The sequence below is a fragment of the Macrobrachium rosenbergii genome, chromosome 43, assembly GCF_040412425.1.
Source record: "Macrobrachium rosenbergii isolate ZJJX-2024 chromosome 43, ASM4041242v1, whole genome shotgun sequence".
Classification (NCBI taxonomy): domain Eukaryota; kingdom Metazoa; phylum Arthropoda; class Malacostraca; order Decapoda; family Palaemonidae; genus Macrobrachium; species Macrobrachium rosenbergii.
Genome location: NC_089783.1, coordinates 13,558,006 through 13,574,281, shown reverse-complemented (window position 1 = coordinate 13,574,281; position 16,276 = coordinate 13,558,006). Strand labels below are relative to the sequence as shown.

At 39.1% G+C, this 16,276-nt stretch overlaps 1 protein-coding gene across 1 annotated transcript in view; it reads right to left on the bottom strand.

Annotated features, from left to right (window-relative positions):
• Positions 1-16,276, bottom strand: part of svp (COUP transcription factor 2) — a 598,839-nt gene that overhangs the window by 458,221 nt on the left and 124,342 nt on the right. The gene's annotated exons all lie outside the window — the stretch shown is intronic.

The window sequence follows — 16,276 nt, the reverse complement described above, 5'->3', positions numbered from 1 at the left end:
AAAACGCCAAACAACGAATACACAAAAATATCATATGGATATATGTACATGCAAAAATTTGTATACACATTCACATACGAAAATCCACGAATTGATGTATGTGCAGGCATCTATATGCACGTGTGTATGTACACACACACACACACACACACACACACACACACACACACACATATATATATATATATATATATATATATATATATATATATATATATATATATATATATATATATATATATATATATATATATATATATATATATATATATATATATATATATATATATATATGTATGTGTGTGTGTATGCAGATAGATAGCTTATGCTAAAAACACACACACACATATATATATATATATATATATATATATATATATACTGTATATATCTTGTTTCAGCAAATGCATTTACCCCTTGGAAGCAGTGGCGCCAGAAGGATTTTGGCTCTCCACTACAGTATTTAGGTAAACTTTTGGGATGAAATACCTGGTTTCATATCCCTTTTTAATCATGAGTCGAACCAGGTACGTATTTCATTGCTTAGTCGAGCAGATTTTCAATGAAATTTTACTATTGCTTGTTTCCCCGCCAGTCCTTTTCAAAGATTCATACAAGGCATCTGTCTCACTTCACAGGCGATAAGTTAATTCTGCCAGTTACACCAAGAGTGCTTATATATATATATATATATATATATATATATATATATATATATATATATATATATATATATATATATATATATATATATATATATATATAACTATAGGCAAATAAAGACCTTTCTCCTATGGGGTAGTTTCAGGCAAAAACCAAGATAAGGCCACTGACATGTTCATCCTGTGCCATTTAGCTATATCCTGAAATCACACAAGTGCTTCTTGGATATAAAATCTTTCTTTTTATTACCATATCTACACATGTATACACACACATACAGATATAAACAGTATATGTATATATATATATATATATATATATATATACATATATATATATATATATATATATATATATATATATATATATATATATATATATATATATATATATATATTTATATATATTTATGTATAAGCTATACATGGATTATCATAGCAACAGAGGAGCATCAGCAACTGAATTCCTGAAAGTGTTACCGACTTTCTTACCTAAAACTAAATAAGAGATTCGCAAAACTGAAAGCTCAAAAGAATCTTGGATAAAGTTTTGGAAGATCGGCTGTTTCTTTATTCTTCAACGAAGGGAGGAGGAGGAGGAGGAGGAGGAGGAGGAGGAGGAGGAGGAGGAGGAGGAGGAGGAGGAGGAGGAGGAGGAGGAGGAGGAGGAGGAGGAGGCTGGACTTCTTGCTTGAGAGGACAGATTGTTGACTTTATAATGAGGTGAAATTTATTTATATGTTCGAGGATCAATTTTACTGCAAGCACTGAAAAGCAGGAAGCGCAGTGAGGAAATGAGAAGGAAGAATTAAACGACCTCGATAAAGGACGACCTTTTAGAAACTTATTTAGTTATACTTCCGGCCTTGATATCACTATGAGAAGATTCAACAGAGAGAGAAAAATAGGAGAGAAAAAGGAGGAAAATGTTCGATTCGACGTCGACTGTGGACGAAATTCATGATCTGTTCTTCACTATTTTATACGCTCATGCACTGGCAAGAGGAAAGAGAAAAAAAAAGAAAAGGAGGAAGAGGTGGAAGAAGAGGAGGAGGAGGAGGAGGAGGAGGAGGAGGAGGCTCAAGTCGACCTCGAAAGAGGGCGAACTTCATTAGCATCTTGGAGTCCTTTGTCTCGTATCTCTCCGATCAGTGAAGATTTGTCAAATCTGACGGGGGAAGTTACTTAGGATGATTCCCGAAGAAGGGGCGCCAAAAGACAAGGCAGCAATAATGAAGATGCTAAATAAAGGTCACGTGACCTCGTGATATAGCGCCCTGGGAGTGAATATTATGCGGAGTCTGGACAGGAAAGAAATATAGTTATGTACCATTCACCGATACGGTACGCTTTATATTTTCATTTAAAGGTTCATTAGTAACCTTGGAACCAAGAACCGCAGTCATGATTATTGCACCAGCATACAAGTTTGCTTAGCACTTTGTATGTGGATGTTTACTGGTGCTAGCAGCAAGCAGAAATGGATAGGTGCTCACTGCATTTTTTCTGTGCAACGGGAGAAGAATACTAACAAGAGCTTCCATTAAATGAATTTTTTTTTTATGGATTTACACATTAGTAACTTATTGGGATGAACTGATCCTTAAATGTTCTTTACGCAGGTCTGTACCGAAAAGTTATGCATTAGATTAATGGTTCCTATCTTTCTGGAATAGATGTGTCGCCTTTTATTTTCCATTCATTATTGGATTTTAGACTCAGCCAAACTAGAGGATCAGCACTTCCTTAGCCTGAAATTATATCTAAACAAGGACTCTGATGAATTATCCTAATTAACACATGGAATCTCCAGTGAAATTTTCCACAAATGGCAAAAGAACTGAAACCACCCTACTGAAAATTTGTTGGAGACAACCAAAGCAAGTGGGTGTTACCTGCAAAGAAATTTAACGAAGATGAAAAGGGAGAAGGGTAAACAAAAGTTGAGGCTCATGTGAAATTTGTCGGCGACGAAGTAACAGCTATATCAGCAGACTCCGATAAAATTCATCGGCGACTGCCAAACAATTTGCCGGCGACGGTCAAACCTGGAGAAGGGGTCAGACCACGGCTGGAATTTGACAGCGCCGGCCAAACAAACCGAAAACTTGAGGAATCGACCACGAGGCTTTCCCCGATTATCGGTTAACACGACCGAGTGAGCAAACTCCGCCAAGGGGGCGACTCCTATTAAACAAGACTAGCCCAAAATACAACCTCTCCAGAGGTCCTGGTCCGTCTAGTAGAGGTCGCCCAAAGGTCAGGTAAAGCGTTGCTCGCGTCCTAGGTTCCATGTTGTTTTTATCAAGGATGATCGCCACCAACAACGTCCTGTTCGGAACTCCTCGCCATAATAGGAATCAAGAAGCGGAGACTCCGGATCAAAACATAGGCTCAGATGATTCTGAACGCGATAACGTTAAGGGAAGCAAGGGAGGACTAAACGCGCCATTTAGATTAATTTATTTCTGTCCGCTAAGAAGGCTTATGAAAACGTTCGAGGGCAGACATTTATTGATATTTTAAAGTACCTTTCGTGAAGTGGTATCAAAAGATTATTTTCTTTCATTTTTCCTACTAGTACTGCAGCTTCTACGACTACTACTGTTACTGCTACTACCATCATTAATATTAATAAATATTATTCTTACCAAAATCATTATTACCATGAATAATATTCTAGCCAAGAAACTCAAAAGTCACGCCAACGTAGACGTCTTAATCTACACTTTGGCACTTCGAGGGAAAGAGTAATCTCCACTGATCCCCTAGGAGATAAAAAAAAAAAAAAAAGGTGGGTCGGCGTGGGGGAGATGCAGTGATGGTACTGTGTTGATGAATAAGGAGATAAAGAATGGAGACGTGGAATAGGTGATAAAAGTTAGGGGCTTTTAGGGTACAAAGACGATGATAAATGCGCTGTTGATGAGAGCTATCGCCGACATCACATGGAACGAACGCTTCCTTTCCATCTAGACTCCAAGAAAGGCCGCCGACGTAGGCCATTGTTCTCTCACTATTTTTCCTCTCTCTTTCTCTTTCTCTCCTCTCTTGCATGAGAAGGACGGTAACGTACCTTCTCCGGGGGAGAAGACGGCACAGCAGCGGCGGCATTAGGAATTTAGGCTATCTCTCGTCAGGAGGTGAAAGTGCAGTAAAGGTTGGCATTTACTCCTTCGGTGTTCAGTAGACGATTACAGCGTCTGTATCATCGATCTTCAGCCACTTTGCGCTGCCAATGGACTCTGCTGTGCTTTATCTCCGCAACGATTTGCAACATACTTTAGCCATCCCCTTCCTCTCTCTCTCTCTCTCTCTCTCTCTCTCTCTGTCTGTCTGTCTGTCTCTCTCTCTCTGGTACACCCAGCCCAGGTAATAGAGGTCAGGAGACCCTTCATTTTACAATGTGTAAGGAAGCAACACTCAACCATTTCACGCTTCGCACGCTTCCGAAGTAGCAATTTGTGACCCTCGAGAGCTTTTCGAAAGGTCAGACGATGTACGATTTAGGTCAATCAGCTTCATGAGAAAAGGAAAGCAATTAAAACTTGAAGTAACCGATCCACTGAGATTTTAACTTAGGCAACTTATAGAGGATAGCAGTTAAATTCTAATAAAGGTGTCCAACCGTCGAGGATTTTGGGGAAAGAATCCTGACTCAACAGACTCCGGCAATGGAAAGACTCGGGGCATCAAGTGCAAATAACTCTTTTACAAACCTTTTTTTCTGCTTGATAACCTATATAATACAAATAGAGAATAATAGAAAATTCCTAAAAAAAAAAAAAAAAACATTAACTTAAGTGAATGACTGATAGGCTGAAAGACTTTTATATTGCACCAATACGTCACAGAATCACATCGCAGAGGCGAGTAAGGCAGACCATTCGCATTGTACCTCAGGGACTCATTTTCCTTCGATATTTTTTCCTCGTGGAACAGTTACTTTCAGGAGACAACAATAATGACCTGATTGCTCGAGTAGGTGTTCCTACTTTCGTTTTCTTTCTTTAACCTTTCTTCTTTTGAGAGGCAGCTCTGTGGTTTGCCTTAGGATTGCGGCTGTCTCGCTTTTTCAAAAAATGTTTTGTTTGTACTTTTTATCTTTGATGCCGGTACAATAGAAAAAATTATTTAATTGTACGTCCCGACAGATCTTATTTCGAAAATAGCACGGGGTTTCTTTTGACGAACATCATTTTCAGTGACTAACTCTCTCTCTCTCTCTCTACGCACTACATATATACACATAATATAATATAATATAATATAATATAATATAATATAATATAATATAATATAATATATAATATCTCTGTATACCTATTTCCCCTTTGGATGAGGCGACGCCAGAATGGTACAGACTCTGGTTTTCAACAATTGCTAAAGGGTGAGGCTGCAAGACCGACCCCTTTATTTTTGACCTTAACAAACGCTGGTGCCTATTTATAGCTGAGTGGACTAATGGATTGTAGGCCAGCCCTAACAATCATTGCCAAACGCTTCACCACTGCCACGGAACCCACTATGGGTAATAGCATCTTTCAAAGGTGGGTGGTGGGCGGTCTACGCCAACGGCCATTTCATGTTTGCTTAATTTTGGTCAAATGACTATCGCATTTGTATAATAATGGGTGTGATCAATAACTGTATGAATGACCAATACTAATGACCAAACTCCGTTGGGATATAAGCGCGCAAGACATTTCTCTGGACGAGTAACAACTGCATTCTAAATTCTTCACCAAAACTGAAAGGCAGCGCTTTGTGGAACCACTGACTCTCATGGGTAAATACTGAATATACGTACGCATATACACATGCACGCACAGACAAACAGACATACTGACAGGCATTCTCTCTATACACACTCACACTCACACTCTCATATATAATATATATATATATATATATATATATATATATATATATATATATATATATATATATATATATATATATATATATATATATATATATATATATATATATATATATATATATATATATGTGTGTGTGTGTGTATGAAGCGTCTATTTGTAGTAGCTATGATAATAAGCCAGTTTGAGTCAAAAGGAAATCAAACGTACAGTACTGGTTTTTGTCAGCGGGAGTTAAAAAAAAAAACTATAAAAAATCATGAAAACAAACAGATGATCATGATCGCAACCCATTTAATTTTCTCATTACCGACTAATGTGGCGCAATCAAAATGCGGGTGACGTCATCACATCAATTCATCAGCATCCATGAAGCTGAAGATGAATCTCGTAAGATGGTAATTATTTTGGTCCGAGATCGTGAGACGATTCCAGCCTTTGATGAGACCGTGCATCTCATCTCCTCTCAGCCTGTGATGCTGCATCTCCAGCCATTAATTCCAGTCGCATGCAAATTCCACTCGATATTGAGGGAATGATGACCTTATATATCAACCTTATTCGAGAGAGAAGAAGGCAGGACCCAGGGCTTGAGTAATGCTTGCAATATACCAAGGCGATGATGCGGATTTGCGTGATTGCCTGTAACCGCTGTCTGCTTGGTTAAATATGAACTGAAAGCAGGTTCATCCTTCTTTGTCTTTTATTCCATTTTGCCATATACGTCAGTGTTATCATCTCCCCCCCCCCTTTTTTTAAAGAGATATGTTTGCGTTTTCCCATTTTTCTTACTCATCAATCAAGAGGGATAAAAACTGCTTTCGGCTGTTTTGTACGTATTAATGTCAAATTCAGGCTCTGCGCTTTATTTTACTTGCCTTATTTTTATTCCCTTATTCTTCCCGTTGTCTTATAATTCTTTCCCCGCAGGAGGTTAGTGTCGTCAGTGCACCTGACGCAGTGCTTTGCGAGCCTTTATGGTGTGCTTGCAGCGTCCCTTCCGCCACTAGCTTCTCCCTTTTTTTAAGCCTTTTATATTACCTCCATTTTCGTTTCCTTTCTTCATTCTCTCTGTCCAACCTCTCTGACTAATACTTCTAAGTACATCGACGGGGTTTTCTCCCAGTTCCACCTTTAGATCCTTGTACCTCTTCTCCTTTACTTTCTGGAACTCTGTATCTTGCTGTCCAACCACACCAACTCCCTCTTTTCCCTGTCTTGAGCTCTGGACTGCCGAAAGTGCCCCTTCAGTGCTTGGCTCGACAGCCTAAATTTCATAAGAATCTACAGTTGGAAATTCTATCAGCCTTGCTTACATCTTTGAATCATGCACCTCATGAAAATTAACTATACTTGCATATTGCAATATTGAGGACATTAATTACTTTTTGCGTTCTGCTCAAGGAAAAGAAATTAATATAAAATTTTTCTTTTGAAAGTAATGTAATATTCATTTTGACCACGTCCCCGACATAATAATATAACATAATGTAGTATTATATAATATGATATAAAAGTAACAGTTAGGCAGTGGAAGCTATTTATACAGGTTCAATATTGATTCAGTATTTAGAGAATGAATGGAGTATGCCTGAATGAGCACAACGTACCCACAAGCAACGCTCGCATCTAGGCGCTAGATGTACCAAATTCACACACACACCCTTTCGTACCCGGGTACAGGATCATTTCGTATACTCTTCCTGAAAATGAGGGAGGGAAAAAATAGAAGACTTCTCAGCGCCGCCTTCAACTATGGCATAGACCTACAATTTACGAGACTCATGACGCATCCCAACATGTAATAGAAAGATATAGTTGGAGGTCGGCCGCCAGTCGTGACCTCCCGGGACTTTTTATATCACGCTTGCGCACTGGCAGATCGTGTTTTATGATTGGGCGATACGTTTTAAAATTCTCGGCGGGCCTTTATGAAAACGAATAAATTAATCCGAGGCTTTATGCGTCTTATTTCTAAGGCAAATGAGGCGTGGACGCCCCGGCTCTTTTCTGTTAAAGGGAATGCGTCTCTTTATCGAATATGCAACCCGGTGTTAATGACAGGGTGTTTTATGCGAGCTGAGGATCGTGACGCTCGGCCAGTCGAAGTGTGAAAATGCGGGCAGGTTCGAGGATGAAGGCGGAGATAAGGTAATAGCAGCCTGTCAGGCGATTACTCACCTGTCAACTAATAGTCACCTGTCGACTAGGTAAACACCAGCTGGGGCATAACCTCCGTGCCCTAGTTCACTTATCCCCTACTGCAGGAGGCGCGCCTCGGCAGGAGGTCGATGGAATCCTATGCCCACGCTCGATTTTAATGAACTCGACGAGAGGTGGGCTGGGCTGCTCACCCCAGCTGGAGTGAGCAAACATGGGCGGTTTGGCAAGTTAAAGATTTAAACGGGCATTGCATTTCTTAATACTGAGCCATTGCATTTCCCAAGATGAACACTGCATTGTATTTTTTAATGGTTGGGCGTTGCTTTTTCTAATACTTGGGCATTGTCTTTCTTAACACTTCATCATCGACTTTCTCAGTGCATGAGCGCTGGATTTCATAATCCTGGGGAATGACATTTCTTGGGATTTATCATATGGTGTGCAAAGAGTGAGAAATTTGCTGTGACAATTCTTGTGGTTTTTTTTCACATGTATTTTTATAGCCTTAGTTCCTTTTTTGTAGGAAGCGAACGATGCTGTGATTACCTTCTATTCTCTAACTTCAGAAATTTTTAAACTGTACACCGTTTCTTTATCTGTGACGACCATACATTATCGTGTACCATTTTTTTATTGCAGCTACAACTCAGCCTATTCATAGAGGAGTAGAAAATAAAAATATTCTTTAGACGAACTATATCCAAACTGTATAGCTGAATGAATCACCTTACCTAAGCCGGTTTAAAACAAAATGAAACAAGAAAGTAGCTATGCAACTTCTACACGCCATGAAATCTCTTTTCGAACTCCCTCAGTGTTAAATGAATACCGAAATTACTATTAAGCTTGCAGCTGAGGAACAGAAAATTATAAATATTATGTAAGTGGTCTAGTAAATGAAAAGGAGGTTATCAAAAGTTATTACGTGTCTGCAGTCTAAGACTTTTTCTTTCCTCTTAGTGTCTGCATGCGATGACTACTAAAATTTAGTAGAGCCAAAATTATCATGTAAAGAGTATCGTAGGAAAAAGAAATAAAGGAAAAGGAATGTAGGCTAAATACCATATCCTTTCAGAGATCAGACCCCAGCAAATTCTTTGTAAAACGTCTGGGTTCAGGAAATTATTTGAGGTCAGCTCCACGCACCCGCTCTCTTCGATGACCCATTCATAAGGTTATCCTTCACTCTTTGCGACAGCTCACCATTCTCCTGCAGGAGAAACTCGAAATAACGAAATACTATCCTAAATCCACCTTGCTGTCTACTATCCACTCATTTATTACCTCAAGCAATACTATCAAATCGAGGGCACTCACCCCAAATGATATTTGCGAAGACGTCGCCCTGCATATACTTCTTCTGTTAAGTTTTATGAATATTTGTTTATTTCCAGTTATGTGAAAATGAATTCTTAATTTTCATGAACACACTGATTTATGTGAAGCTGGAAACGCGTCTCCTCAAGGAATCCCACTTGTGAATCATGTCAAGTCAGGATCTTAATGAAAGCCTGGGCAACAATCGGACTGAGGCCCGACTAACACGAAGGGAAAATTGTTCTCCCTCTCTTACCCTGATAAGCTCTAAACAAATACGTCCGATTACTGATGCCAATAACTGATTTCAGCTGTACCTGTTTTGATGTACAAATGCTGACATTCGTCACCAGCATCAAATAATCCTATTGTATGTGGTGTATTTATAAACCCTCTCAAGTCATATATTAAAAAAAAAAATAATTCGTTTGGTGAAAGGCAATAGGGGAGACTGTAACTATAATAGGGTTTTGGAAGAGATAACGAGCAAATGATTTCTAGCAAACTGGAGGAGGTGAATTGCTTCACCCTTTAAGAGCTCCGTTTCCGCCTCAGAACTTTATTATGCGTCTTGACAAAGTTTCCGAACACCACAGACCTCTAACTTCCATAGCTTCTGAAATCTACAGATAAGAAATCTTAAATCAAAAGCCACTTTTAAAATATTGACCTTTGACCATCAAAAATAACTTATGTTAAAAAAAATATCGGACGAGGAAGGGTATAAGTGTCAATGACCAGAGTTCCCACTGACCAAGAATGATCATATCTAAGAGAGAAAATTGGTCGTTAGTTAACCTGTGACATTGAAAAAATGATAAGGTCGAAATGTTTGTTGAGGATAATCGCAACCGCAATGGATCATTCGTATTAAACTACTTCAGAATCATAGACAATGATATGATGACGTTTAAATTTACCTTGACCTCGAAAGAGTAGTCAAGGTAAAAAAATTTGAAGAAGTAATTACCAAGCGCCAAGGTACTTGAGTGCCACTTTTAATGACACCTGAGAGAAAAAATAATTTGAATTGACCTTTGACCTTGAAAAGTAGGTTAAGGTAAAAATATTTTGTAAATAAAAATTACCAATCCCCAGGTTAAGAGAAGTTACATGTACGGAGACAAACAGTTCATGATATTCTTATACGTTCACAATAAAATTCTACACATTAGATGAGTATCATAATTTCTGAGAGAGAGAGAGAGAGAGAGAGAGAGAGAGAGAGAGAGAGAGAGAGGAGAGAGAGAGAGAGCAATTCAATGCATGTTTTCATCAGACTCGATCATTACACGCCAAACTAAAGCTCGAGTTGACATTTAAGTGGGGTCACTGATAAAGTGACTTAAAAAAGCAAAAAAAAAAAAAAATCAAACGCTCTGAGAGAAAGAATTGGCTAAAAAAAGATGAAATTCCAAAAGAAGTGGTAGGAATTTCGCATATCGGAGTGTTACGGGAGTGGTTTTTATCTCTGAGCCATCCCGAGTTAATGGGGTTGCCAAGTCTTGATTACCCTCAACAATAAAGCCGTATCAGCAAGCTTGTTCACCCTTTTTTTTGGGGTGAGAATCTATCGACAGCGGTCACAGGTACAGACCGCTTGCGACCTGAGAGAGAGAGAGAGAGAGAGAGAGAGAGAGAGAGAGAGAGAGAGAGAGAGAGAGAGAGAGAGAGATTTTGAAGACTCAAAGAGAATATTTTCAAAGGGGTGTAAGAGTAACGGACTTCACTTCTGTTAAAAGATAAATAAAAAAAATGTATTTTTTTCTGTTTTAGGCTTATTGTTATATTTCAAAAGTCTAGCCGTTTTCTACAGTGATCCCCTTCTCGACAAGTAGGAGTCAAACAGTTCATGCTACCGAAGCCATCTTGACTTCTCTTCAGTGTTGTAGCTGTTACTGCTGCATTTGCAATTGCTATATAGGCCAATTTACAATCGACCTGATTAAGAGGTCTTCCTGCTTTCAAGCGACCTTCTAATACTCGTTTGCCGTGTAAAAATCGGCTCTGGGATTTTCCAGCTGCTTGTGATTTCCGTGATTTTCATTGTCTTCTATGTCCTTTGTCTTGATTTGTTCAAGCCATAGGAACATTTGGTTGGTTTTGCAATCGACCTTCTCATAAAAATGACTGAAGATTCTAAAAGCACTGCCATCATTATCCATAAATTTCTATAATCACGGAGAATACATTTAAAAAAGAGAGAAAAACTTAACACACACTTAAAACGTATGCATCAAAAAATGTATGATAATATAACAAGGAATTCTCAATACCCATAAATAAATTAGTTTCCATTCACGGCAAGTTACCAAGGTAGATTATACCTTAGTAACTTGCCGTGAATGGAAACTATTGGTCTGCTCTCTAGGTTTCCTTAGTGGAAAGATTCTCCATTCAACCTCGGAATGAACAGCTTGTTGGCTGTTTTCTTCCTTCCCCTCGTGAACGTCAGAGTTATCTCTATGCTTCATTTTCTACAAAAGCTGACAGACAGACAGACAGACAAGCAGACAGTTCCAGTAACGCATAACTCTTTCAATTCTCTCTTTCTCTCTCTTTCAAATGAACGTCGCTCTTCTTCCAATGTGGAAGTGGAAGAGTGGCGTTCAATTCCTCTCTTCTTTTTCTGATTTTCGCCTGTTTTGGGCTACAAGAGGACTTCTGTTTACCTGTCCCAACGTTTTCTCCTTCAAAAATAAAAAAAATGCATAATGGTCTTTCCCATCCTTTCTTTCCTTCCACAGGAAACAAGGAACGAGTAAATCGGGAACCGTATCATTTAGCATCTGTGACACCGACATAAAACACCGAATTCTTACAGATAACAGCACCGCAGACACAGAAGCCGATTACGGCTGGAGTAAAGACAGTTAAGCTGAGACAACGTAAAGTTAATGGGCATCTATGGGCTGGCGTGTGTAGAGTGTCCGTGGGCTAGCGGGGGTATATGGACGCGCATTATGGGCGTGTACAAACCAGTCCTTCTAGGTTACATGTTTTGGGAGCTCGTTGTATCTCTTTATGAGCGTGTGTATGTGATATTCATTGTCGGGTATCTGCAAGCTTTCTTTCTGGGCAAGACAATATTTCTTTTTATTCAGCTGCGCCTCTGAAGAGATATTCCTTGCTAGAACACCTGGCGGCTCGGAGGAGTTAACATTCCTACAGTAAGTGTTTGAGGGGGAAAATATACTGACTTCATGAAAACGAATTATTTGGCTTTTGGAATGTCGGCTGATCTCCATCTTCAGAATATGCGACCGTTGGAAAATTGCCTCATTCTCTCCTTTTTTTTTTTTTTTGTCAAAGAGGAAGTTAACTTTTATCAGAGAACAAAACATCTGGAGGGAAATTTCCCAACTTCTTTTCGCCTTTTGTAGTACTGCACCAGTAGAGATCTTTCCTAATTCTGCCCCTCTTTCAGAAAACGAACTCGGTAGGTTATCTCACCCAAACTATCCAGAACGGAAACGACCCTATACATAAAAGGCAGCATTTCAAAGTTCAAAAAATTTAATATATATTTATTTTCTTCAACGTCTAATGAGAAACGATGTGTACTCCTGCTGCAATTCTAGGCACAGAAGCAATGTATGGACAGATAACTGAAAAAAACCGAATACATAGCTTATCTAGTGCATCATGTAATATTTTTCTACACATCTCCCTCCATTTGGTATCAAATAATCAGATGAAAAGAACATTTGGCATAGCACATAAAACACACAGCGGGTTGGGAATAATAAGCACCCTGGGAGCCGTGATAGCGAGTATTAAACGACCACTATCAAAATTCAAACATGGTTAATAGTCGTCTGCTTTTCACTGGAGGCCGCCATATTGGCTCTCTCGGTGGGTCCTGTCATGTCGGCCGACTATCGAGGCGCGCATCTTTGGTTCTCATCAGGCCCGCTGGCCGCTATCGCCGTTTGCCATCGCCGAAATTGCCACCATCACACTCACGGACCACAAGTACTTACGACGTTCGAGACTATTACTCAAGAACGGATCGCTCTTTTCCTGGCTTTGATCCACACCCGGCGCTTACACGGACTAGGCTGGGGAAACAGGGACCTTTCTCTGTGGCTGAGCTAAAGAGGGTTGCCTCTCTAAGGTCTAAAAAAATACTGAGAGACTGCTTATACCCTACTCTTACTCGGTACTCTTAGTGAACGCGTGGGTCTGAATCATTTACGGTTTAGCTAAGAAATGCTCATATCTGACAAAGGCCCACATTTGCGTCTCTTCTTAACCTAGATTTTGAAGCGCTCTGGGTACTAAAGGTGCTACTGAAGCCCCCCACCTCCACAAGAAAAAAAAATAATTCAGCAGAGCCTTGAAGGTATAAGAAGAGGCTCCCAAGACCAGTAAATAATTTTGATTTTCTTTATTAAGGAAAAACATAAATCTCTGTGTGGTTTCTTGGTCGACAATCAACCAAAATCCAAAGAAAATATAAAAAAAATATAAAAGAAACAAATATGACGGTTATCAGCACAGTGTCTTCTAGTGGTCCGCACAGAAGACACAGGAATATCCGTTTACCTTTAAGCCCGCCTGAAACAATTTTAGACGACTAATTCATCGTACATAAACACACACACACACACACATAAAACAATACTGTATTTACTGCTCTTTGCCATTCCGCTCATACTTCGATCTAGGATGGAATATGTTGCAGATTGACTTTTTATTTTTAAATCAACTGAATCGGGATTTTTCACAGTGCCGAGAGTTTCTTTATTCACTACAAAGTAGCTTTCATACATCGGTACTGAAACACTACTGGAACTCATTCATACCCAACAGGATATGATTTACTTTGAAGATAATTTTGTCAGTTGCCTGTCCACTTTCTGCTGAGATGTCCTACCTGAAGCGACAAACGGGTAAGATCTACGTCTATTGCAATTAATACTTTTTTTTGTGGATGTCTCTCTCTCGCTTGCTCAAGCAAACATCCTTCTCTCTCTACCTCTCTCTCTCTCTCTCTCTCTCTCTCTCTCTCTCTCTCTCTCTCTCTCTCTCTCTCTCTCTCTCACTTTTATACTTGGTTAATCTTTTCCTGATACATCATTACAGACATACTTCTTTCTCTAAAGCTTAGACCTTAGATTTTCTCTTTACGTACATATTTCAACTCTCATTTCTTTCCTCTTCTAAAAATCATCAGTGAAGAGAGATTATGATGAACGTGTAAAAGAAAGATGGGGGTTCGTGCAAAGGCCGAAGGGACGAGCAGCTTAACGCCCTCATCTATTACACAAATGAAGGGAAATAAAAGGAAAAGAGAAAGTAACAGAAAATCATTTAATCTTTAGATTATCTCAATTAATGAAATGCGTCAACTAAAGAATGAGAATTTGCACTAACGAGTCGCAGCTAAAGGAAAGATTCGTTCAACTAAGTATTAAAAAAAACTATTGTAAATGCAGGAACTAAAGAAAAAGAAGAATGCCTTTTTTTCTTAAGTAACAGTAAGCAGAGTTTTTATTCCGTGAAAAGCATACTGTAAACTACAAAGAGACATACAGAAGGAAGATTTTTTCTTTTTAGTTCCCCAAAAATACGTGGGAATGTAGAGAAAAATTAAAAAGGATGTGCAGTTAAGAAGGAAAAATAAAGGTAGAATAGAAAGACAATGTAGGATAAATAGAGGAAAGGGAGAGATATGGAAGAAAGAATGAGGTAAAAAGGTAAGAAAAAAATATGAAGGAAAAAAAAGGAAAAACTGAACGAAAAAGAGAAAAGAAAAAGTACAATAAGAATGGGGAAGATTCAGGGATGCAATGCTTAACAGAAATACAAAAGGAGACGAAGAAAGATAATTAAAAACAAGTAAAAAAATGCGCCGAAGTGTCTTCGGCGCAATCGAATTTTCTGTACAGCGTATAAAACTCTCAGCCTGCCGTGGTGGCCTGTGTTGTTGCGGTGCCAGACGTACGATCATGGCTAACTTTAACCTTAAATAAAATAAAAACCACTGAGGCTAGAGGGCTGCAAATTGGAATGTTTGGTGATTGGAGGGTGGATGATCAACATACCAATTTGCAGCCGTCTAGCCTCAGTAGTTTTCAAGATCTGAGGGCTGCCAGAAAAAGTGCGGACGGACAGACAAAGCATCTCAATAGTTTTCTTTTGCAGAGAGGTAATAATGAAAAAGAAGAATCTATGCAAATAGAACTTGAAGAAATACGGCGAAAGTGAAAAATAAAAAAGAAAGAAAGACGAGAAAGAAAGCGATGACTAAGATGAGAGAAACTAAAAAAGAAGAGAAGAAAAAAGAAAACGAAGAAGAAAAGAGAAATTAAAACGAAAATAAAGAGAAGAGAGAAGAAACAGAAGAAACGAAAAACAGAAGAAGAAAGAATTTTTGTGGTAAAGATAGGAGGATGGGTATTAACGATCGTAACTTTATGACCGTCGTGCCGTCTAGGTCGGGCGGGGAGAGGAGGAGGAGGAGGAGGAGGAGGAGGAGGAGAAGAGAATTGAGGAGTGAGGGGGAGGAGGGTGGGAAGGAAGAGGGTAGGAAGAGGGGTCACGTGGGGTCAAAGGGACGCCCATTCGGAATTCCCCAAAAAGCTTTTAAAGAATTACAAAACCCTTAATTATCACGCTTTGGTTCATGGCGATATGTCTCTTTGCCTTATCTTCGTTATCCGCTATTTTCTTGTAAGTCCTCATTATCATCATTATTATCATTGTTATTGTTGTTGTTGTTTTTACTGTCAGTATATCATCAGCACCATCACCATCATATTATTATCATTACTCGGAAAAGACGTAAAGAAATAGAACCTATTTTCTTAACTGAAAAATCAACGTCGAGTTCTACCAAAGGGAACTAAAGTCTTTTTTCTTTAGGACTGACTCTGACATCCATCCCGAATGTCGATGGCATCACCTTCCTATAAAGTCTCCTAAAATATTTAGGATTCCTCGAGGAATTCGCAGGCTTATCCTACGGTCCTGGAGAATCAATCCCGCACTCGCGCCTTCCACTTGTCTCTGAGATGTCCATCTCTCTCTCTCTCTCTCTCTCTCTCTCTCTCTCTCTCTCTCTGTGTGTGTGTGTGTGCTCATTTGCGTTTCTTTCAATGTACCTCGGCCTCTCTTCAAAAATCAAAATTCTTGATTGGCATAAAGAGAGTCAAATGATTGACCCCAAATGAGTCTGCCCTCTACGTTTCTCATAATTTTTCAATCCTTTAGTGGAAAGATTCCCTATACCACCTCGTGGCTGTTTTC